The sequence below is a fragment of the Nilaparvata lugens genome, chromosome 9, assembly GCF_014356525.2.
Source record: "Nilaparvata lugens isolate BPH chromosome 9, ASM1435652v1, whole genome shotgun sequence".
Taxonomy (NCBI): Eukaryota; Metazoa; Arthropoda; class Insecta; order Hemiptera; family Delphacidae; genus Nilaparvata; species Nilaparvata lugens.
The window spans coordinates 40259797-40287075 of NC_052512.1; the positions used below are offsets into that span (position 1 = coordinate 40259797).

The window sequence follows — 27279 nt, forward strand, 5'->3', positions numbered from 1 at the left end:
ACCTGATATCTGCCTTATCTGATTTACCGTTAGTCATTATCTTTCTTTGTCGACTGGATAACATTGCGACTGGAGATATAGATTTTACTTTTGTTCATTTGAGACCATGACTATCATTTTAAACATTTTCACGGTGTACTAATACAGTGTATTGTTACAATATAATCTGTTTACATAAGAGCATATTAAAAATATAGAACTTAGGTACAATATCAAACTTTATGTTCCAGGAAATCCCAGTCTGATTGGCTTATCACCTTCTTCTCTGAGGAAAAACATGCTTTGTGAAGATCACTTCCATGCACATGATATCCTCCCAAGTGGTCGACTCATGCACTCTGCTCTTCCAATCCAGTATCACCCACCAGATAATGAAGAAGTGTCATTCTCAGCAACATCTACAATAGCATCTACATCAACTTCCACATTAGCATCTACATCTGCATCCACATCAGCAAGCACCTTGTATCATTCTCCATCTCCTCGAGTCAAACGAACTTCAGAGTCACCCAGAAAATATTCAGCCAAGTCGAATATAGAATTTTTATCACCGATAGTGGAAGAATCACCATCTATTGTACACCAATGTTCATCTCCAATTGACACTACATCAGCTACTTTCAGTGTGGAGAAGGTACCAACATCTGAATGGATTTCTAGTGCTTCTCCTGAGAGACCATCACTCACAAGGGCAAAAAAGTGTTTATTTCAATCACCTGTCAAACAGAAACTTTTGAAGAGAATCAAATCACAGACTAGGAATTTGGCAACCAAAAGAGCAAAAATCTCCAGACTTCGACATCAGTTATCAGTGTCACATGAAAATTTTGGTATGAAATTTAAATCTGAAGAAGCTGCCTTATTCTTCAAAATGCAGAGTCATCAAAGGAGAATGCCTTGGACCAAGAAAGAGAAGAAATTTTCAGCTTCCCTGTACCTTCGTTCTCCATCAGCATATCGGTATTTGCGCAACCTATTTATCCTGCCAGCTGAAAGAACCATTAGGCAATGGTTGTCAACAAAGAAATGTTTCCAGACAGGGTTCAACAAAACATTGTTTGAAAAAATTAAAGTGAAAGTACAAAGTATAAATCCAATGGAAAAGTCATGTGTTTTATTGTTTGATGAAATGGCAATCAAGCAGTGCCTTGAATATTCAACCACCTACGATCTTATTGAAGGATATGAAGATATTGGCAACCTTGGCCGTGACAAGGAACTGGCCAAAGAAGCCACTGTTTTCATGGTGAGGGGTCTATATTATCAGTGGAAACTACCCATTGGTTATTTTGTTTCCAAGAAAGGACTTATGGGAAATCAGACAAAAATCATTATTAATGACTGTATCAACAATTTGATAGATGCTGGCCTGGATGTGCGTGCAACGGTTTGTGATCAGTCTACAACCAATGTGAGAGCTTATAAGACATTAGGCATCACTATTGAAACCCCCTTCTTCCTAACAAATCGTGTTCACAAAATTGTGGCTTTTTTTGATGCACCTCATCTTGTGAAATCTTTGAGAAATAATCTCATGAGTCATGATTTTTCAATTAGAGATGAGATTATTTCATTTCGTGATGTGAGAGAGCTCTTTAAAATTGATAGCCAGAGTGGGAGTACAAGAGCAGTCCCACAACTAACACCTGCACACATTTGGCCTGACCCTTTTCAAAAGATGTCTGTGCCACTTGCTGTACAGATATTCAGTCACACAACAGCAGCTGCTTTGAAGACTGTCCATGGTACTGGGCAATTAAGGAGCAGCTCAGCTTTATCAACAGCCAAGTTCCTGAGTCAGATGAACGCAACTTTTGATGCTATGAATAGCAGGACAAAGTATTCAAAAAATCCAGATGCATGTGCACTGGATAGAAACAATATGCACATTTCGGAGATATTCACAAAATCAAAAGAGATATTCACGAGACTGAAGAAAAAAGATGCAACTGTCCCAAGACCTCCTTGCTTTGATGGTTTTCTATTGAACTTCAATGCATATAGCGAATTGCTATCAACTGAGGACTGTCAATATCTACTCACTGCAAGACTCAATCAGGACCCTCTTGAGAATTTTTTTTCTGCAGTGAGGCAAAGAGGTGGGTGGAATAGAAATCCATCTGTCAGGATGCTCCGAGCAACAATGAGAATTCTCACCATTCAACAATTATTGGAGCCTCCCAAAACCACTTCATATAACCCTGATCAAGATATCCTCCTAGATTTGGGTGAAGAATGGGAAGAGGAGAAAGTTCCAATGATGCAGACCTCTGACACATCGTCAGTTTCATCAGAGGCAGAAGAGAATGAAGAGGAACCCACATTGACATCGGATGATTTTAATGTAGTCACTCTGGAACAATGCTCTGCTGCATATTTTGCAGGTTACATCGTTCAGAGCTACAGAAGAAAATTCAAATGTAGTGACTGCCATGAAATAATGTGCAACAGTGAGACCCAACTCACTAACAAAAAGGAACTGCTGATATTGAACAGAACATTTTCAAACATCAATGTTACTGAGATGAGTGGATTGGTAGCTCCTTCAGTGAGAATTATGTCAGTAGTCGAGCAGGCATTGAAAGTTTTCAAAAGAATATTTAAAAAAATAGCTCACAAAAGAAACGTTTTGAAAAAACTGATCAATGAAACAAAAAAAGTTGTATCAGTTGAATCACTCACTTGCCCACAATGTGCTGAACGGGGAAAATTCATTCTACAGCACCTGTTCAGAGTACTTGTGCACAAACAGTGCAAGTGGGTCTCAAGTGAAGTTAAAAAAACTGCTCAGGCTAAACTGAGAATTTTGAGGCATATATAATGTTTAGTATAGATTGTAGTGTACAGTTTTTTTTCTATAAAGTATTGATTTAGTATAGTTCAGAGATCAGTCTCATATCACTATTACATTTTATTAGTTTGAATGATGTTAAGAACATTTCCCATGGAAATTGAATCGTCCATGGATTGATAATGAGTAGAATATGTAATTAGCTTAGCATTATTATCATGTAACCTTTTTTCAAATTCCTGATGATTCAACCCGATCTAAATAACAGCAAACCCCATGGTATAACCTTATAAGAGTGCATTGAAAGCATTTTGATGCATATATAATGTTTAGTATAGATTGTAGTATAGTTTTTTTTCCGAACGTAGTGAGGTCTATGTTTTAACTTTGATTTTCTTTTGTCTGTCTGTATGTAACGCGATTGGTCAAACGCATTGATAGAATTCGATGAAATTTGGCAGGAATATTCATTTTTCAACTGTGCGTTGATGTATACAAAAGTTTTTTTGAAATTTTGCATTTTAAGGATAATATGAAAAGAAAAGGAATTCCTCCATACTCTGATATCACTATATATATGATATCACTATCTTCTTTGAAGATAGGATCAATCAGGCTATAGAATTATTCATAATCAATCAGCTGACAAGTGGATTATTCATTGAATGCATTACACACTACACAGATGTCTGGTCATGTCTATTTCTATAAGGTAGGGTTTCAATATTTTTTATGATGCGTGCCCATCAGTATCAATATTCTCACATTTGAAAAACAAATTTAAAAGGTAATTGAAAATAAAATAAAAAAATGATTAAATGAACTAAATAATGCTGAAGAAATTATAATATTCTTGATTGAAAAAAATTTATTTAAAATAGTTGAGAAATATTATTAACAGATGGAAAGATTATCACGGAACTGGATAAATTATGGGAGACAAATTCAAAAGTGAACTGAGTTTATTAACATAAGTGAGTTTTTGATCTTGGAGAAAACAAATAACAGTTTTTAAGAGTAAATTATTATTCAACTGTGAATTGTGATTCAACTGAATCAACTAGAACAGGTGACATAAGATAGTTGTGGATGAGAAAACTGTGTGAGGTCTACTGTTCACAGAACTACTAGTTATAAAGTATTGATTTAGTATAGTTCAGAGATTAGTCTCACATGACTATTACATTTTATCAGTTTGAATGATTTTAAGAACATTTCCCATGAAAATTGAATCGTCCATGGACTATTAATCTCACATGACTATTACATTTTATCAGTTTGAATGATTTTAAGAACATTTCCCATGAAAATTGAATCGTCCATGGATTGATAATAATGAGTAGAAAATGTAATTTCTACATTTGTATTTCTACATTTCAATTTCAGCATTGGAAAGTCAAGAGAAATACTGTAGTTCAATATTAAATTTTCTTCACCTCTAGAGCTGCTTTCATCCATAGTAACCTGTTATCCATTTGTCATTTTATATGTAGAAATTTATGCAACAATAAATATTTCAACTGAAAATAATTTTAAAACTTTCAAGTTGCTCCAAGCACCATATTATTTTTATGGTTTGTATAAATATTTTTGTAGAGACTTTTGTAGAAGTGAAAATCGAAAAGACCTACTGTAACTCTATTTCTGACTTTTTAAAATATGTAAACTGAATTTTGGTTGCAGAGACAAGGTTCATTATAATTTATGACTCAATTAAAATAATAAATTCAAAAATTTTGCAATTTTTTCATTTGTTTATCACCAACTATCTATTTGCTAACATTTACTTTACAAGTAAGTTTGCATATGAATTTTATCACAAACTCTACTTAATCTGGGAAGCAATTAATTCCAATAATAGAATTATGAGGTAAAACAGTTGCATCTATAATTTGAGAGCAGCTTTGCATTTTATTTCAAATAGATTACTTGTTTGATGATCACTGGTTTATTCATTCAAAAAGTTGGAGATCACATTGAAAACACTGTTAATTAATGTTGAGATTCAAAGTCTCGCTGCTTTCTCTAAATCTATAGTGTACAGTCATTATTAATTAATTAAACATTATAATATTATAATATTTATGTATGATAATTATATTAAAGTCAAATCAATTCTAGTAAGACCGCATTGCCTAGATCAGATCATGATTGTTCATGTAAAGAACTCTGAACAAATGGCAATTATAGTAATCATCATTAGTGAACCAAGTTTTATCAACTTGGGCCTCTCTGTCGCACAATTAATTCCCACTCACTCACACCTCACAACATGCTGTGTTCAGTCATTGACAGATAATCTTGTCAAACGAGTCGCTCTCTGTTTCACACTTCATTCCTACTCGCTCATACCAACTCACGCCCAATCTGGCAACACTGTGAAAGTGCTCACTATTGCAGTATATTTATAGATGATAGTTGAGCTGTGATAATGGCTCAGTGATTCTAGCGCTCCAAAGTGAATGTCGCAGTAAGATAGGCTACGCGCACGCCCATTGCACATCTGTATAGGACTTATTTTATCTGTGACAAAACGTTTAAAAGTCAATTTCTGTTCCAAGTTCGCTATTGATTGAATGATTATAATACGAGGGCGCGAAATCCAGGAACATGCGGTATAATACCTCCTTCTTACCTAGCAGATTTTCATATGGATAATACTCACTGTTCAAATATACTTTAACATTGTAAATACCACAGCTATCGAAATTAGATATTGATTTTTTAATTTTATTCTTACGATCAGTTTGAAATGCAATTATAACGCATTTTGGACTATCAAAACTCGATGTGGTACGAACTGCCCAAGAATGGTTAAGTGAATTTTGCAAATTTGGTAATTCACAAATTTCCCAATGCCAGAAACCTAATCTCAGTGGAGTGTCAGCATCGAGCAGTCTCAAAAATTTCAGTCTTACATGATCTTCTAAAGTTATGTAGGGCATTCTCCATTGCAGTTTTGTAATTTTCACACTAACGCTTGTTCCACTTGTAGACTCAACACAATTTAGGTCTGTCGGTGACCTCAATAAGACGAGTTCCTGTTTCAAATTTAAAATTATTCTTTGAAAATCTTCAAAAAACAGGAGGATTAATTTCAGCGGTACACAGAAAGTGAATTTATTATCCATTAGCTCATATCCTGCTCTGTCAAAACCAGCCAAGTGATATGTGTTTTTATCGAGAGTATTCTTCACTAGAATAGCTTTAATTGTGGATGTTAATCCAATCAATCTTGATTTAGAAATTTGCTGACCTGCTAATTCATATCGTATTTCATCAAAAAGGTTGCCGATTACGTTACTGCTTAATTTATAGTCTGCTGCAACTGGTGCATCGGCTGGGTCTGTTCCCGGTTTTGTACAGTTAACTGTTCCCTCAATCAATATGAATGATTTACAAGGTAAAGAATAGACATCTAAAGAATTTATGCCAATACGTGCCTTGTCAGAGTTTTTTATTTCCTGTCCTGAATAAACTGTATGAGTGTGAAATTGGAATTTAGTAATATCATTATAAAACTGAAGGTCTGTCTCCACATCCAGAATTTCACTAATTGAGGCTCCTCCTGACATTTCGCCAATCAACTATAAAACCCAACTTTTCTAATATTCTTGCGCTTTTAGCCGACAAAGCACGTTTGTTTTTAGGTGTTGACGCTATCGCGTTCCTTTCTCTAATGACTTGATTGTGCATGCACGTATTATTACTTGTGCGCGGGTTGAAAATAAGATAACCCATTACTTTTCACGTATGTGTAACCTAATTGTAATTGTATCTCCACGGAAATCAATAAACGATCCGTTCTGGTCCGTTACCTTTACATTAATAGTTTGAATTCGATGCGTATTCAAAGGTACATAAATAATCGGTGATGGTACTTCGTTTATTAAATAGCCGCTAGGAACCTTTGGTAAAAATTCGTAGATTATATGTTTTTGTTTTCTGTCAGAGTAACTGCCACATGCTAAATTACACTCAACTACAATACTGTCAACGCTTGTTATGTTAACCAAATGTTTGGAATAATGCCATTTATTTGGCTGCAAAACAACATTATCAAAACCAAGTATCTTAGCAATCGAATCAGAACGTGTTAAATCAATGGGTTTATCAGAATGAATTTCAATCTTCATAGTATTTGCGTTTGCACGTATAATAAGTTTATTCTTCTTCCCATCAATATTCAATTTATTCTTTAAAGATTTTATAATATCCTCAACTTCATATGCACCGGTATCCAACTCGATTAATCTATCGCCATATTTGAAGCTGGAATTTGTTCCTTTGTTAATGTTTGCAATACTATTGTAACTAGAAAAATTAATCAATCCAATTTCCCATTCACGATTTTTATCCAATTCTATAATTTCTTGTAAATGTTCATAGAGGTTACTTGTGTTAGATTGTAATGTAATAACAACCATCTTGTGTGTGTGTGTGTGTGTGTGTGTGTGTGTGTGTGTGTGTGTGTGTGTGTGTGTGTGTGTGTGTGTGTGTGTGCGTTCAGCACAAACACTTAATTACAATTGATTTGCAAGAAACAATAATGTAAGATGCCCACAAAAATCGCTATTTAATGGTTGCATATGCTCTACATTATAAAATATATTTACTCCATTTTCTTTTTTCCAATATTTGTCCAATTCGTATGGCGGTTGTAAATTTCCAATTGGATCAAAATACCAAACATTAGAGCCAACTTTCTTATATGCTACCCAATGTGTGCCATCCTCACTTTCCCTTGCTAAATTCACAATGGCATTCTCGTTTTTTAGAATTTTTTTGGGTAATGCATCTAGCATAAACTCTTAGCTGAATCTGTAATAATTTCGACCAATCAATCAAATCATAATTACTCAATTCTCCTTCAATATTCATGCCTTCTTCTTTGTCTTCTTCCTACTCTTCTTTGTTGTTCTACGTTTCTTAACTTGAGGGAATAAACTCACTCCATATGATGATGGGGGTAGGGGTGGAATTAAAACTCTCCCTCCACTAATACTAGGAAAAGGCTTCAAAAAATACCCTTTTCCTGCAATATGCTTTTTCAACTGAGCTATAGCTTTGCGTCTAATATCATTACTATAACTTCTCCTCTCATTCTTCTTCTTCTTCTTTCTCAAAGACCCACCAAACGCCGCTTTAGCTTTCATGACGTTTGTAACAAGATAGCTAAGTGCTTTCTTGGCAAGGGGTGTTTGAGGATTTTTGAAAATGCCCCATGCAGCGTTTGCTAGAGCTCTGTCAGCTACCACTCAAGTTTTATTATCGCTATTTTGCGTATACGCTATATCATGTACCTCACAGGCTCTATCTAATGAATTTATACCTTGATCACCTCTCTTCAACCTTTCATTAACCTTTGTGCCCGGGCCACACCACTCGTAGCCCCCTGGGAGGTGAATTTCCTCTTGCAGGTTATCAATTACCTTATTTAGAATAGTTGATGTCACATTACCTGCCAAACCTGACACACCTTTAAAAACTCTTGCCGCTGAACTCAAGATTCCTTTACCTCGTTTCCTCGAACTCTGCTTTCTCCTACATACCATTTTTCATTACCTTTCAACTCAATGGTTGAACATTAACTGAGGTTAATTAATCAATACACCAACTTAATCAAAAGAAAATTGAATTGGTTTAATTTTCAATCGAGTTGGAAATGAATTCACACACACTATGATACATTGCTTGAATGATAAGAATATTATTTCAAATCTGAAAAGGTGAAGTCAATTTGAAAAGGGGGAGGTGCGCCCACCCACATCTGCAGGAACACGTGCCAAAACAGATGTGGGAGGGAGCGAGCAAGAAGCCAGCGCCGCTTGGGTGTATGGCTGTGTAGCGGTAAAGACTACTGAGCATGCTCGCAACAAACTATAAAAGGTGCGCTCACCTTATTTAAATATCATTCACAACAGAGCAGCTGAACCAGCATTTCTTCTTCTGTGTGTTTCTACTATTCATTGTGAACAGGTAAGAATTGAAAACAATTTTTTATCAAATATGTACACAATTTATTCGCTACTAATACTACTTTCACACATACATACATCTATACAATTTGTAACACATAGGTCGACGAATTGTATACAGATATAAAAATTGTTAAGCAATAACAATTTTTATATCCGACCAATTTGCCGACTTATGTGTTACTATCAACACATAATTTTTACAGTTGATGTTAAAATGTTCTATTTTTTCTCTGGTAATGCAGGAAGCAAATCTTTGAGGTAGATACACCTCACATTTGCTTCCTGCATTCCTTATTTTTAAAATTACACGCCGACCGTGCTGGTTTGTGTCCTCTCGAGCTCCGATGATGGGGTAGGGAGTGTGCTCCTTCAACTCCCTCAGCGGGATCCATGGTTTTGGCTGTGATTTGTTGATTAGTTGCACAAAGTCCAGCTCTCCCGCGCCCTCCACCTCCTTCATTAGCGGGGACCTTTGTTTGTGAGTTGATTGACTCCTCCTCCTCATCCCCGCTAACCTCAGGCTCGTCCTCAAACACCAACTTCCGCTTGGCCTGCTTCTGCTTGATGTTGTTGAGAGGGTAGCTAGCACCGCACGCTGCGGTGCCCAGGTAGGTGCTGGAGCCAAGCGCTGAATAGGGCTGTCCCCGACAATGATCTCCCCACCTGGTGATGCTGGATCCAGTGGAGCAGGTGCAGCAGCAGCAGCAGCAGAAGAAGCAGCACGCGACTCAGCAGCTTTGCGCTGCCAATAGTTGAGCACACGCTGCGGCAGGCTATCTGACAGGATGTATGATGGAGAACTCATTGTGAAGCGGGCTCAGATGTAAATGATAATTTTCCTCTCATCACTTCTGTTTATATAGCATACGTTTCTCTCTCTGTTCCAGGCTTGTGTGAGCGAGAGCGAAGCGTGCTACAAGGTGAAAAAAATTCAAATTTCTCCCCAACAACACGTGCTCCCACATCATTATCGGTTTGTAAGTATTCTCTCTCCTATCACAAAAACTGACACTCGATCATTTTTCAAATAGCATCCTTGCACATGTGTGTTAGAAGACGGAAAAAAAAAATCTCATCTAGAACTCAGCATGAGAGGGTGAAAACACCTGCTAGAAGCTGAAATCCTCCATGTCAACTCACTTAAACATTTTTTGAATAGCATTCTCGAATGATTTCTAATATTATTAAATATTTCACAACATTTCAAGATAGAGGCTCACTCAATCATTTTTTGAATAGCATTCTCAAATGATTTCTAATATTATTAAATATTTCACAGCATTTCAACATAGAGCCTCACTCAAGCATTCTCGATTGATTTCAGTTCAGTTATTAAATATTTCATTGTTTTCACAGCATTTTCTCACCTCTCAACTTGAGTTCCGAACCTCATAACCAGTTGAGCTCTCGTCGAGACAACACAGCTGAGAGGAATCAATCTGAAAGGAGTCAAAGGCGGTATCTACACCTGAGAGGAATCAATCTGAAAGGAGCCATAGCCCGCTATCTACACCTGTACCATAGCCCGCTATCTACACCTGTACACTCGAGGAGATTCACGCAGCATCAAGCAGTACATGTAAGTACATTTTTACTTTAATTTTATCCTCTGAGGAGGAGAGGAAAATTGCTCTCGGAGGACAATTTTTGTCCTCGGAGGACAGTTTTTGTCCTCGGAGGACAGTTTTTGTCCTCGGAGGATAAAAAACCTTCTACAATATACTGCATGCATACGATTTTACCTCATCTTTACGATACGCTATATCCGGAACATCCAAGCCCCGCTCTTCTTTCTCACACTCTTCATATAAACAAAACGGTAAATGTATTACTTTTTCAAATGGATTTTCAATAATATATTTGCAATAGACACATTGCAGATAGAATGGATTTTTATGTAAGAAATAACCATTTCTCGCAAAATACTCTGCTTTATTGCATAATGATTTACAAAAGTCACAATTTAGATGATGCTTTTCAAAATACTCTCCTTGAACGGATGAATCTTCTACACAATTAAAAGTTAAATATCTTTCTTCATATTCTCGTAGAATATTATTATCGAAATTCTCCTCTTCAATTGTTATATTATCTTTCCTTCTACAGTTCGGGCTGTACCTTGCATGTTCTATTGCTGGTATGTCACTTTCTTCCCATTTTCCCAAACAAATTGAACAAAATACACATTGCACAATGTCTGGTGCAGATGAGAATATAAATCCCTCTTTCGCCATGTTTTCCGCGGACAAATGCGGAGAAGATTTCGACCATCTTTTATCAAAAGATAATAATCTTGATCTTTCATACAACATTATGTGATCTTGAGATATCATTTTCACACACACACCCTTCTTCTACCAATGTCAATTCACAACTAAACATGCTGTTGTACTCTATCTCATCCTGATCATTATTCTTTTGTTTTTCAGAATCATGCCGAGGGAACGCAGACTACGTGGCGTGAATTCCGCAGCAGTCCGCCATCGCATCACCCTCGATGACGAACCTGAGGATATCGACATCACCAACATGCTTGAGAGGTCGAAACATCGAGTTTTCGACATAATTAGGGAACATGCGGCACGCCATGATGGGAATGTAAAGTGGTTTATAGTATTAAATGTTTTGCTGTATAAATTAGTGGTGATGGATGACAAGCAGGTTGGTGAGACTGTCTCATCTCTAATAAATCTACATAGTTACTCCAACATAGCGCTAAACGTGCTTGAGAACTATGAAGATTTTAATGAGCATTTTTTCTTGGCTGTGAAAAAAATCCTCTCATCTTTCGAAAATTTCGTAAGACATGGGAGTGGATGGGTGCTGAAGAAAATTGAATCACTGGATGTGAACGTGATTAAATTTAATCCTATATACACATCCAGTTTCATTCAAACACCCCAGTTTCTGAAAAACAAAAATTGTATTATGAATGTCAAAAATCTGTCTGATGAAAAATGCTTTTTATGGTCAGTGCTCACGTATTTCCATCAGAAGCCAAGGAACTCCAACTTGAGTGTAAAGTATTTGAGCAAGTTTGCTCACACACTTAATACGCGAGGTGTAAATTTCCCAGTGACGACACGCGATATTAGGAAATTTGAAATACTCAATCCGGATATTGCAATTCACGTCATCACATATGACAACAAAAAGTTTTTCCCCTTCCGTACAAGCATTTTCCGCACTCGTAAGCACCAAATTAATCTTTTAATGCTAAAAGGCGATGCAGGAAAAACTCATTTCTGTTTAGTAAATACCGCGAACGGGAAAAACGGGCTATCATGTCTTCTCACCCACCTTTCAAAACACAAGGGTCAAGTACACATTTGCAATTTTTGTTTCCATAGATTTACATCGACCAAATCTAAAAATTATGATGGCAAAGCAAATTTGATGAAACATGTGGAACTTTGTTCCAAGTTTGAATCTCAGCGAGTTTCATATCATAAACGCTGAGAGACAATTAAATTCAAGAAACTAGGCGCGACGTTGAAGAAAAAGTACACCATTTACGTGGATTTAGAAACTTATGTTGTTAATATCAGAGATGATGATGAATCCGATTCTGATGAAATTACTCGTAGTTACACAAAGAAAACAGCGCGTCATATTCCCTGCGGCTATTGTTTCGTTGTTATAGATGTTAACGGGGAAATCGCCTACGGACCTGTACACCATAGATCTAGTAGTTTAGACGAAAAAATCATGGAGAAATTTCTTCAGGAAATTACAGATCTCGGCGACATTTTGTATGAGGATATGAAACGAGAAATTCCGATGCAAGCTTTATCCGAAAGTCGAGAGCGCGAATTTCAAAATTCGGTAAACTGCGGGCTTTGTGCTGAACCGTTTTTAGACAGTGATATTAAATGTCATCACCACGCGCATGAAACCGGTAATTACTTGTGTGCGGCACATGTTTCTTGTAATTTAACAGCTCGTACTCCGGAGTAACTTTCGTGTTATTTTCATAATTTCTCCGGTTTTGATTCGCATTTTATTCTGAAATCGCTCGGTAAATGTAAAAAAGAAATTTCCTGCATCGCAAATACGTCAGAGAGATTTTTGACACTTTCAGTAGGCAAAATTAAATTTTTAGATTCCTACAAGTTTATGTCTGAATCCTTGGAAGTATTGGTGCGTAATTTGGTAGAAAGTACAGACATGGAGAAGAAGTTCAAGCGATTATTTTCGGTGTTTCATGATCCACCTCGCGAACACAGACGGCTCTTGTTGAAAAAAGGAGTATATCCTTACTCGTACATGAGCTGTCCCAAAAAATTCGCGGAAACATCGCTTCCTCCCATCGAATGTTTTCATAATGATTTAACTGATACACCTCTGTCTCGCGAAGAATATGAGCATGCGCAAAGAGTGTTCTCAACATTCAAGCTGGAAAATCTGGGTGAATATCACGATTTTTATTTATGTTTGGACGTAATGCTATTAGCAGTAGTTTTTGAATCCATGAGGTCTACGCTTTTTAGCTCATATGGCCTTGATGTGACCCATTTTCTTTCTCTCGCGCACTTCACCTGGAATTGCATGCTGAAACACACTAAAGTCGAACTGGAATTGATTACTCATCCTGACATGCATCTTATGTTTGAGGCAGGGATGAGGGGTGGGGTGTCATTCATCGGTAAACGTTATTGTGAAGCAAATAACAAACATCTACCCGAAACATACGATCCTTCAAAACCGAGTAATTATCTCCTTTATATCGATGCAAACAGTTTATACTCTGAAGCTATGAGCCAAAGCTTACCTCTTGGAAATTTCAAATTCCTCTCAGAGGAAGAAATTTCCAAGCTTGATTTCGCGAATTTGGACAGCAATTCAGAAACCGGATATATAATAGAATGTGATCTCAAGTACCCTCAAGAGTTAATGATAAGCACGCCAGCTTCCCACTCGCACCTCTCCACCAAACACCGCCGCGCGAATTGCTGTCGAACTACCAAACAAATGAGAACGGTCAAACTGGAACCAAAAAGCTCATGAACACACTTTTCGACCGTGAAAAGTACATTGTTCACTAAGTCAATTTAAAGCTCTACCTTCAGCTTGGTTTGAAATTATTGAAAGTGCATCGCCTCATTAGCTTTTCCCAATCTCCCTGGCTGAAAAGCTACATTGACTTCAATATCCGGAATAGACAGAACGCGAAAAATAAATTTGAAATATCCTTCTTTAAGGCCTGTTGCAATCTGATCTTTGGCAAGACAATTCAATCTAGTCGTAAGCAAATCAATGTTAAAATTATCACAGATGAAAAACGGTTAGATAAGTACATTTCAAATCCACTATGTAAACGCTGGCAAATAATTAGTCCGAACGTGATCGCAGTTTTCTCTCGCAAGTTGGAACTTAAAATGAACAAGCCTGTCTATTCCGGCTTTTCCGTACTGGAGTTGAGTAAATTCCATATGTACGATTTTTTCTATTGCAAATTACAAAAAATTATACTGTGGGATCGTATAGAACTCTGTATGACTGATACCGACAGTTTTCTTCTAAACCCAAAAGTCGAAGATGTGTATCAGTTGATTAAAGAAAATTTGAGCCTTTTCGATACTTCTAACTATCCACCTTGCCACCCTTGCTTTTCCATGGAGAGAAATAAAGTTGTAGGAAAGTTCAAGGATGAGACTGCCTCAAAACCTGTGCATAGATTTGTAGGCCTAAGATCGAAACTTTACTCCTTTTTAGTATGTAACAAGAATGAAGAACCTGTAAATAAATGTATAGCAAAGGGTGTACAGACCGGAGTGAAATGTAGAAAACTTAATTTTAATTTATATAAGAAATCATTGTTTGAACGTAGTGAACACATTGAAAAATTTAATATGATGAGGTCCTATAATCACACCATGTATCAGGTTGGATGTGCAAAAATCTGTTTGAGTCCTTATGATGATAAGAGGTACATTGGTGAGAACGGTGTTGACACTCTCCCTTTTGGACATTATAGAGTGCCCACAACACTCTAACTGATTGCTCAGTATGTTCCGTGACAATCATCCAACACCACTGATTTGACTGTTGTAAATATCATGAATATTATTAGATCCAAGCTAGCTTTAGAGCTTCATAGCGTGCCGCGTGTGAACTATGCCACTCGCAAATATGAACTGAAAAGTGAAAAAGACCTGCTTCAAGCCGACCTTATTGAGATGACAAGTTTATCACGTTTTAATAAGGGTTATAGGTATATCTTAGCTGTTATTAATTGTTTTCCAAAATTTGCATATTGTGTACCATTAAAAGACAAGGCAAGCCAATCTGTATTTAACGCTCTCGAACCAATTATTTCTAAAAATAAGGGAGTTAAGCTGTTCCAAACAGATCAGGGAACAGAATTCTTTAATTCAAAAGTTAAAGCATTATTAGATAGATATAGTATTAAACATTACCATGTTTTTAGTGATAAGGAAGCCTCCATAGTTGAAAGGTTTAATAGAACACTTAAAGCAAAAATTTATAGATATTTAACTGAACATGGAACCAAAAACTGGATATCGCAACTAGACAGTTTAGTTCGTGATTATAATGCAACAACGCATTCATCCATTAGAATGAAACCTAAGGATGTGAGGAAGAAAGATCGTAATCATGTTTTAATGTCATTGAATTCTGCATTCAATAGACGATATAAATTGAAAAATTCAAAACCGAAATTTAAGCTAGGAGATGTTGTACGAATCTCAAAGAAAAGGGTTCTTTTCGATAAATCTTATAACATAAACTGGAGCGCAGAGTATTTTGTAATTCATTCTATATTTCCTTCTCAACCTGTAACGTATATCTTGCGAGATCTAAATGGAGAAGTAATTAGTGGTAGGTTTTATGCAGAAGAAATTAAAAAAACACAATTAAACGAATCGGGGAGACAAGCGTATTTGATTGAAAAAATATTAAAACGTGATAAAAAAGGATTGTTAGTGAAATGGATTGGATTTTCAACGCCTAGTTATATTAGTAAAGATCAACTATTAGATGAAAAATAATCTATTGTAATGTCTCATTGTAAATACATTCCATTCAGTATAAATATGTCAAAGATTTGGTGTAAATATAATAGCTCTTTATCAAAAATGCTTTTCATTTCAATCTGAAGTTTCATTTTCGTAATTTGGTAAGGCTTAGATAAGGGGAACACATCATGCATTCTCGTGTAGAGGGTGCGGGAAAGAGAGGGAACGATATGTTGAAGTGAGAAACTTCTATCAGTGGGAGAGCGAGCGAGCGCCTGTCGGGCGATGTGATGTAATATGTGGTGTCTAGCGCACACCCTCCTCACTGATAACTTATCAGTTCCTTATCAGATCACATGCTGTACACGTGACTAACATGAGTAATATCCCGATAGTAAATTTCGACAATGTTATAAGAGAGAAAGAAATGCCAACATGGTGTAAAAATGGTAAGTTGATACCTCATAATGCAAGGATCCTTATAATAGGCTCTTCAGGCTGTGGCAAGACCAATTTGCTATTTAATTTAATTTTTTCAAAAAATGGGTTGAGATTTAAAACTATATACTTGCATACGAAGAGCGAGTATCAAGATAAGTACTTGTTTTTGAGAAAAGTCTTTTCAAAAATGAAAGATGTTGAATTTCATATAAACAGCAATTGCGAATCTATACCTCACCCGAACAAAATATCACAATATTCTTTAGTAATATTCGACGACTTCCAACTTAATCATGTACCTCAAATAAGAGAATATTTTACTATGGGACGACATTGTAATATTGACACTGCTTATTTAATTCAGAGTTATGGAGCTACACAGAAACATTTCACTAGGGACAATGCAAATATGATTATAATCTTCAAGATAGATTTATTGAGTCTGAAAATAATTCACAGAGATCATGTTGGAGGAGATATTTCTTATAAAGATTTCGTTAAACTTTGTCATAAAGTTTGGAATCGTAAACCTCATAATTTTGTAACTATTATGAGCGAGTGTGGAATTAATAGCGGCAAGTACCGAGATTCGCTCGATACATTTCTTACCGTTCAGTAGAGATTAATTCTTTGTGCAGTCATGTTGTCTAAAACACGCAGCAGCAGAAAACTGAATAGAAAGAACGTTGGTTTAATCGAAAAGATTAAGAAATTGAGAAAAGTAATCAGAGACAAGCATAAAAGCTTAGTTAATTTTGAAAGACGATTGGAGGAATACAATAGGAAAACGCTCTCGCCATTGATAGAGCCCATAATTGAACTGGGAAAAAACAAATCTAGTTTTCACTCCGGTGTAAAACCAAAAAAGGAAGAAGTAAAAGAGGAACAAGAGAGTATGGAAATTGGTGATGACCACTCGAGTTATGATAAAAGCTATGAGAGTTCAACAGACAATTTTTTAAGCTCGACTAAATTTGAAAACAGTTTACTTGGTTCTAGCAGAAACAATGATGTGCTGTCACAATATCTAAAAACGTTTCATGCGGAAAAATTGAATAATTCAATCAGTTATGGAATTTCATACAATTCTAAAGATGACGTGTATTATATTGGAAATCAGCAAGTAATATTCGATAATGGTTATATAGATATTAATAATGAAAGATTTCGTTTAACACATGGTCTACTTGAGTTATTATTCAGTTCAAGACCAAACTCAAATCTTTATAATCAGAGAGATCTGGATAAGTATAAAAAAATCTTAACACTTGCAGGCATACATTTAGATCGAAGAGGCTATGTTGAACGAAATCAGGGAATTAAATCGCAAATGATTCAAAAGTTATTTCCCAGTAAAAAAATTAGTAAAAAGAAGGGGTGGGGTTTATTGAAATTTGCAAAAAATAATTCTCATGATAGAATTTTTCAATACTTTGATAATTTTGACGAATTAGTGGAAAGATTAAATTTACTCTATTCCTCAAAAGCTTCTGGCAACACTGGACATGATATTGAGATCGCGTCTATAATTGAAGAGCTAAAAGAAGCAAACTAATTGTTTAGTGTTACGATGACTCTACATCGATTCGGTCGAATTGATACAGCTAGTGCTAGCGGTGCTGTTGCTAATCTTACGTGTGATATTGACTCGATAACACAGAAAATAATCGAATCGATAAATCAACAAGGAATCAGTGAAGCTGTGAAATTTTATTTAGATTCGCAAATAACCAAACTCGTTTCGGAAAATACAAAGAATATTGGAGTGAGCATAATTGAAAGAGAACATATTCTAAGTTCATTACAAAATTTTAGCGCCAATATCGATAAAGCTATTGCAGAGAGAACTCCAACTTTAGAATCTGCTCTAGGAGAAGTGAAAACTTTAACAGACAGCTTTTCATCTCAGTTGCTCAGTATTAACAACGATAAAGTTGATAAAGCTTATTTAGATGAGAAATTAAAAGCCATATCAGATAAAATTAAGAATTTGGAGGTGTTGGACAGAAACTATCTCAATACTAAATTAAAACAGCTTAGTACAGAAATTTTTACTAAAGTAAATGAAACACATCCATCGTCAATTGATAAGCAATATTTAGAATCTGCTTTGCAGAAATTGACTAGTTCTTCATTAACAAAGGAAGAGTTTGAAAAACGATTATCTGAAATGGCAAGTGCAATAAAAGCTAATATTATGGAGGGTATTGAACAATTCATTACAAAAGATGCTATTGCTATTCTGATTAATCAAATTGCAGAAAAGTGCGCAACTAAAAATGATATAGGAGATTTTATTAAGAAAAACGAGATGGGAGTCACTGTGAAAAGCGTTCGTGATGAAATAGCTGAGGCAATTAAAAATTCGGAAGTGGGCACTGTCATGAGACTGCAATGTTCGGCTCCATTCATAGATTATCTAAATTTATTCATCCACAGAGTGGCCCTGGACATCGTATCCTCATATGCCCGGGTTTCTTTTCATCTGAACTGGATTGAAGCCAAACAACATAACCTTACAGAAAATCAGATAGTCCAAATTATTACAGAAAAAATGGACCTAGCACAGTACAAAGGGGTCGTATTGGCGCCGAAAACATAAAATCTTGTAAACACTTGCGTGAGAGAGAGAGTGAACTATAATGAACTTTAACACATGCTGCTTCAAATTTCAGTCTAGACATTTTTCATGTGAGTATGATATATCGGTTTTTGCATAAATCTTATAAAAGGATGACATATTATGAGAGAGAGTGAACTATAATGAATTTAAACACATGCTGCTTCAAATTTCAGTCTAGACATTTTTGACTATGATATAACGGTTTTTGCATAAATCTTGTAAAAGGATGACATATTATGAGAGAGAGTGAACTATAATGAATTTAAACACGTGCTGCTTCAAATTTCAGTCTAGACATTTTTCATGTGACTATGATATAACGGTTTTTGCATAAATCTTGTAAAAGGATGACATATTATGAGAGAGAGTGAACTATAATGAACTTTAACGGGTAAACACATGTCACAGATGATAAATCGACCTAGACATTTTTTCATGTAAAGGAATGTAACGGTTTTCGGTGCAGGAGTTATCGGACTTAGAGGGGAACCTTGCAGAGAGCAGAGCGCACGTGTCATTTGTCTAGACGAGGGACACGCTCATGAGCAAGCGCACGCGTCACTTTATCGCCCGAACTGACAACATGATGTCTAACTATTTTGACTGCACAAGTTTCAACGAGTTCTCTGTAGAAGCAAATCCACTAGTTGATTGGGGTTTTGAATTTTATGCCTATGATTGGTTTGTGGTAACGAAGGTAACATTTGGCGATAATGGTGAAATTCACCTTAACATTACCGATAGTGAAGGCGACTTTAAACATACTATCAAGTTGCCGAAAGAATATTCAGTGGTTTTGAATGAGAATAACATCAGAAGTTTTAATTCTCGTTCATGGGAATTAAATGTGAGCCGAAATCGTATCTCCTTAAGGCAGTTTCATGGTAACTATAGACGTCACCCGAGTGAAATAGGTCTGAGAATGTGTAAGTATTTTTAGATATGCTAGCTCATTCCAATTATACTTACATATTATCGGAGAAAACACTTAAAAAATAACGACTGCCATGTTTGTACAGCAAAAGAGCTCAATTTTTTACACATTCATAAACAGTTTGATTGAACTCTTGACTGTCAGTTGGAAAGCAAGCATAATATGACCCATTATAGAACTTAGATTATTGTAGAGATTCACTAGTATAGCATTAGATGTAGAGAGAAGGATTCACTAGTATACCATTAGAGAAAAGGATTCACTTTAATCTGTCAGTATAGCAAAAAGGATTCACTTTAATTTGTCAGCAAGGGAATTTTTCCCCCTCAAAGGGAAATTTTCCCTCACTTTATTCATCCCCCTCATCTATACTGGGGGAGAGAGAGAATTTCTCAATTCACTTCAATCTGTCAGTATAGCATTAGATGTAGAAATATGGATTCACTTTAATCTGTCACCAAGGGAATTTTTCCCTCTCAAAGGGATTTTTTTCCCTCATCTAGCATTCACTTCAATCTGTCAGTATAGCATTAGATGTAGAAATATGGATTCACTTTAATCTGTCAGTATAGAGAGGGAATTTTTCCTCCTAAAAGGGAAATTATTTTTTCCCTGAGGGAATTTTTCCTCCTAAAAGGGAAATTTTTTTTCCCTCACCTGGGGAGGGGGAAGGGGAGAGAGAGAAAGATATATCTCTCTCTTTTCAACCCCCTCACCTCCACTGGGCAGGGGGAGGGGAGAGAGAGAGATATATCTCTCTCTTTTCAACCCCCTCACCTCCACTGGGCAGGGGGAGGGGGGGAGAGAGAGAGATATATCTCTCTCTTTTCAACCCCCTCACCTCCACTGGGCAGGGGGAGGGGGAGAGAGAGAGATATATCTCTCTTTTCAACCCCCTCACCTCCACTGGGCAGGGGGAGGGGGGGAGAGAGAGAGATATATCTCTCTCTTTTCAACCCCCTCACCTCCACTGGGCAGGGGGAGGGGAGAGAGAGAGATATATCTCTCTCTTTTCAACCCCCTCTCCACCACTGGGCAGGGGGAGGGGGAAATCTATTTTTAGAACACCCCCCACCCTACAGGCGGGGGGAAGGGGAGGCGGGATGGACGAGGGGTGAGAGGGGGGAGGGGGTTTTGGAGCAAAAAAGTCAGTCCAAAGTATCAGTTTATATCTACTGAAGGCAGAGACTAGCTCAATCATACCCTGCAGTTGCTCTGGGGATCTGTCATATAAAGCTTTAGATCATCCATATAGAAGCTATGAGAAACTCTAAGACTCCCAGAAACTGATGATAATTATTATTATTATTCTCTTTTTCACGCAGTTTCAGATAGCTTATGCAAAGAGGGGCAAAATTTATGCAACCTCTTGGCATTATTTTCTATTATTGATAGAGTATTTTACCAAATATGTTGGAGCGTTTGGCGTACTATGCGAGCTGTATCAAGCAGAACAGACTTCTGCATTTTCCCTACCAGAGTTTCTGAGACATCAATAGCCTTACAGCTCTCCACTGTTGAATTAAGAACCAGACCATTCACAGATATTACGATTGGGATTATTCTAACATTATTGAGCCCATACATATATTTGAGCTCAAATGCTAGCTCTTGATACTTCCTCAATTTCTCACCTCTTGTTCTTTGACAATTTTCATCTGCTGGTATGGCTACATCAATTATTATCAAGGCTTCTTTTTGATTCATGTTCAACATTAGGATATCAGGCTTGTTATGAATGACTTGCCTGTCAGTGATCATTTGAACATCCCAATAGATCTTAATCTGGTTTCTCTCAATAAATGCAGGAGGAGAGTGAGAATAGTATGGGGGCATTTCTTTGAAGAAGTCAAATTCCTGCTGCAATTTCAGGTGCACTATTTTTGCAACATTATTATGTTGCCTCAAATACTCTTTTGTTGCCAATATTGAGCAGCCTGAAACTATGTGCTGAATACTTTCTACTGCAGCGTTACAAAGCCTGCATTTATCACTTATGCTCAGATCTCTGATGATATGTCTTCTATAGGCATTGGTAGCGACAACCTGATCCTGCATAGCAATTATAAAGCCTTCTGTTTCTGGGAAAAGACTTCTATCTGTCAGCCACCTGCTTGAAAGGTCATGATTATTATGATCAGAGTTCAGATGCTTACAGTAGCGCCCATGCAGTTCCCTCTGTTGCCATTCTGCCTTGTAATCATGCACTGTCAGGGGCTCTCGACCATTAGGATTCCTCAGGTTAAGTGCAGTATAATTTTCATCCAGTCGGCACACTTCCCTGAGGGGATTTGTGTTAGCAGAAATGAAATACTCTCTTGGTCTTTTCTCTTGTTTTGCACACAGATCTGAAACCCTGGACAAGCCCCTGCCACCCAGCTTCCTTGGCATATATAGATGACTCATCGATGATCTTGGGTGATGCACCCTGTTTTTCGTCATTTGAGTCCTCACAAGCCTGTCCATTCGTTCCAGATGAGTGTCAGACCACTTCAGAATACCAAAACTGTAGGTCAGAGATGGAATAACCCAAGAATTTATTGCCTCAATCAGATGCTTTGGAGGCAATTTAGATTTCATGAATTTACTTAGTCTTCTCTTGAATTCAATTTCCAAGCGGCTGAACACTTCAACACCAGAGATTTTCAAATGCTGGTGGAGTCCCAAGTATTTATATGTCTGTCCTATTTGCAACTGCCCTATTTCATTTTCCAGTGTCAACATCCTTTCTGCTGTATTCACTACTTTACCTTTCTTCACATGCAGTACTGCACACTTCTCCAATCCTAATTTCATGTTGATACTCTGGCTGAAAGTAGTGACTAGCTGAAGCAAATTCTCAAGCTGCTCTGGTGACTTGGCATAAAGTTTCAGGTCATCCTTATAGAAACTGTGTGATACTGTAAGCTCTCTTGAAACATTGAGCTTATATCCATATGAGGAATTTCTGAGCAACAAACAAAGAGGATTTAAGGCCAGGTAGAACCAGAGAGGGCTCAGACTGTCACCCTGGTAAATTCCTCTGACAACCTTGATTGCACCTGTTTGAAATTGATCCACTCCATCCCCAATACACAGCCTGACACTCCACTCAGTCATGGCTAGCTTCAAAAAGTTGACAATAACTGAACTGACTTTATAAAGTTGGAGAGCATGCACCAGCCAACTGTGTGGGACAGAGTCAAAGGCTTTTGCATAATCTATCCAGGCAATGGATAGATTCCTCTGCTTAGCACTCGCCTGACCAGCAATGAAGGAGTCAACAACTAGCAACTCCTTACATCCTTTTGCTCCCTTCTTGCACCCAAGTTGTTCTGGGGCAATTATACAGTTCTCTGTAATATGCTTCTCAATTTTTGTGGTGATAATGGAGGTCAAAAACTTGTATACACTATTCAAGCAGGTGATGGGCCTGTAATCTTTGGAACCGAGTTCACCATCTTTCTTAGGTACCATATAGGTCAAGCCTGATGCCAATCCTGCTGGAATCTCTGACTCGGAATTTAGAAGGTCATCAAAGCACTTTGCAACAACAGGATGGAGGCTTGAAAAATTTTTGAGCCAATAGTTTTGAATTCCATCAGGTCCAGGTGCCTTCCAGTTGTGTGCTTTCTTTGCTGCCAAAGCAACATCTTCTGGCCTGATTATACATTCTGCCATGACAGGTATCTCCCTCGCTTCATTCTCCACCTGCCTCATCCAGTACGCATCTTCCTCATGCACAGCTGGCCTTTCCCAAACAGACTTCCAGAAGTCTTCCAATGCCTCTGCACTTGGATGCTTTACTTTTCCAACACCTCCATTCAGTCTCTTGTAGAATTTACTCTCATTATTTGCGAATGAGGCTGCTTGGTGCCTTCTATCCTCAGCTTGTGTGTACCTTCGACATCGGTTTGCTAACACTGCCAGCTTCTGCTTCCACAGGTCCATATGCAACTTCAGTGTTTCATGCAACTTGCTTTTCTGAATAAATCCAACATACTGCACAATGATTCCATCTATTTGAGTCTTCTGTTTGTTTGAAGCTCTACCAGGGTTTTTCAAATAGCTTGTGACTATCCAAATACATTTTCTCAAGTCACGTAACTTCTTTTCAAGTCTTATTTTCCACTTTGACTTGAACTGTTGTTTAGAATAGCTACTTTTCTTAACCCTTGGTACCAGTTTAATTCTCAGCTCCTGTAGCACAGTCAATGCCCCACAATAGATCCAATGTGTCACCTGGCTAATGTCAGTTATCTCATTAACATGTCTTGCAAGTATCCTATCTACAGTCTTAACAACACTGAATGCCTTTCTGTTATATGGAATCTTTTTTAGCTGATTTCGACATTCCATTGCAATTCCTGCTAACTTATGAACATTACTCAGCAATTCCTCCTCAACTCTACCTTCATCAATTTCGAGTGCCTCAGTCACAGGGGCTACTACCTCCTCAGCATTCACTGCAATGTTAGTATCCACATCAGCATTCTCTTGTACTGCATCCTCAAGAACTAATGCCTCATCAAGTAAATTTTCATGATTTTCCTCACCATTCAATTGTTGCAAGACCTCTTGTTTTATGTTCGCTAGGTCAGCATCTGAGAGAAATTTCCTGCGCATTATCACTCTTAACTTGATCAGATATTCTCTTAGCTGAGAGTTCAGACTCCGGTAGAAGCTCATGCCAACACTGCAACAGCCTTTCCCTATATTGAGTATGATCAGTTTCAGCTTTTGTAGCCAGATAGTAGGCCCGGATGGCAAATACATTCATATATCTGCTCCACTTCATCCTTCTCGGCCTATTCACTGGCTGCGGTACCCTGACCTGGGCGGGGGGAGGCACCACCTCCTCCAAGCCCTGATCAGATTCATTACAACAGGTACAGGTTCAACTATTCCATTACCATGTCTCAAATTGTATGTCTGGGGCCTTGTGGTACCTTGCACAAGAGGGGTGCCACTTGGTCCACCTTCCTCCATGCCTCCGTTATTATTATTATTATTATTATTATTATTATTATTATTATTATTATTATTAATATTATATATTATATATTATATATTATATATTATTAGAGAGGCTTTTAACATCAGAAAGAATGAGTCAAGAAAAAAATATTATCATGGTAGGAGATATAAATATATGTTACCTGTCAGATATGTATGGTTCGAATAATTATATGAGTGTACTCTACTCTTATGGTTTATACAATACTATACAAAAGCCAACTAGAGAGGAAACATATGGTAACACAGTTGTATCATCATGCCTAGATCATGTTAATGTAAAGTTAGATCCTAACAACTCTTATATTTCATTTTTGATTGAAAGCAAAATTGCAGACCATTACTGGACAGGGATCAAATTGTTAGAAACATGTACAGATGGTACACACCAGACTATGGAAAATGAATATAAAAGTGTCATTTTAACGGGGAGAGTAAATGAATTGATTCAAACTGAAAATTGGTGGCCGATTCTAGACTTAAGAGAACAATCAGATATTTATAATGATATAGTCATGAGGTTCGAAAATATATATGCTAAAAGTGTCATAAAGGTTAAACAAAAAACTAAGCAACTACATAATTCCTGGTTCAATGATAGAATTAAGCTGATGATAGAGAGAAAGAACTATTTATGGCAAATGGTTAAAAGAGATAAACATAATGTGGATTTGAGAAATCAGTTTAGAAACATACGAAATAAGTTAACAGACATGATTCGTAATGAGAAAAGGAAATACTATTATAGGGCTTTCAATGATAACTCCAACAATACTAAGAAAATTTGGGAAATCATCAATCATTTTATAAATAAGAAGAATAGGCCGTCTCTAAAGGAATCAATTAAGTTAAATTTCAATATCAATGAAGATCATCAAATTATGAACCTAACAGAGAAATTTAAAAACAGCTTTAAAGAAAAAATAGAAGAAATTACAACAGAAATGAACGGGCAACACTTTGATATAATACCACATTTAAAAGAAGGTAACTATACAATAGGGGATAGGATGAGTATGAATTTTAAAAAAATGAAAGAACATCAACTTTATAGTATCATTAACAAACTAAACAATAGATCATCTGCAGGACCTGACAAAATTAGGCCAAAAGATATAATAAATAACATTTTCTATCTAAAGCTGATCCTGATGCATTTGATTAATAGGATAATTGAAACAGGAAAAATACCTCAGCGTCTAAAAATAACACATCTCAGACCAATTTTCAAGAATGGAACAAAGAAAAATGTAGGTTCTTATAGGCCAATAGGATCAATCTCAGTAATTATGAAAATTCTAGAACATTTCATCTGTATGCAATTGAATCAATACCTGATCAATCAGAACATAATAAATGATGCTCAATATGGGTTTATTCCAAAAAAATCAACAATAGATTTATTAGAAAAACTAACAGAAAATATATTTGAAGCTTTAAATGACAATAAATTTGTCATAACTGTTGCAACAGATTTGACAAAAGCATATGATTTGGTTAATTATAAAATTATGCTACAAAAAATCAATAGAATAGGTATTCGTGGGAAGCTATTCAACTTGTTTGAAAACTATTTTGAAAATAGAAAAATACATGTTAGTATAGGTGAATATATTAGTACCGATTATAATCAATCCTGTGGACTTATTCAGGGCAGCATTTTGTCTCCTGTTCTATTTAATCTGTATGTAAACGATCTAGCTAGTCTCAGTTTCAAAAGTAAGGTGCTGCAGTATGCAGATGACAACCTGCTATATATGACACACACTGATCTAATAATGGGCATAAGATACATGCAAGAGGATCTCAATTTGGCTAATAAATATTTTTTCAACAACGGTATCAAGATAAATTCACAGAAAACAAAGGTAATTATATTTAGAAATCCTAGAATTAACGTAGGTTTGTACAATTATAAATTAATTTGCCATAAAGCAGAATGTCTAAGATATAATAATTTGAGAAACACATGCAGGTGTCAGCATTTGGAATTCAGTGAGAATATTAAGCATCTAGGAGTTGTTTTTGATGCAGACATGAAATTCAATTCACACAATAATAGGATGCTGCGAATTATGAAAGCTGCTTTATACAAATGCTCTAGAATTAGCCACTGTTTTCCAATAAATATTAAAAGAATTATCTATTTCTCTATGATTCAAAGTATAATATTCTATGGTATTACAATTCATAGTTTAGCACCAGTGTATTTGAGACAGCCGTTGTATGATGTAGTTAGAAGAGTAGCAAATACATTATTTAATGGGGTCGAGCTTGGAATATTGGGTATTATGACACCAGAATCTCTCACAAAATACACTGATTTGTCCAGACATTATTTTGAAGATGAATTAAGGGAAATAAACGAAATAAGTTATGGTTTGAGAAATAGGCTATTTAGAGCACAGCATTATAATAATAATTATGGTAAGAACCTATTAAAATACAGAATCCTTTACCTGTTGAACGATTTGCCACCAGAATTAAAAAATTTACAAAGAAATGAAATAAAAACTAAACTTAAGAATTATTTT

At 36.4% G+C, this 27279-nt stretch overlaps 1 protein-coding gene across 4 annotated transcripts in view; it reads left to right on the top strand.

Moving 5' to 3' along the window:
• Positions 1 to 27279, top strand: part of LOC111059185 — a 267640-nt gene that overhangs the window by 233489 nt on the left and 6872 nt on the right. The gene's annotated exons all lie outside the window — the stretch shown is intronic.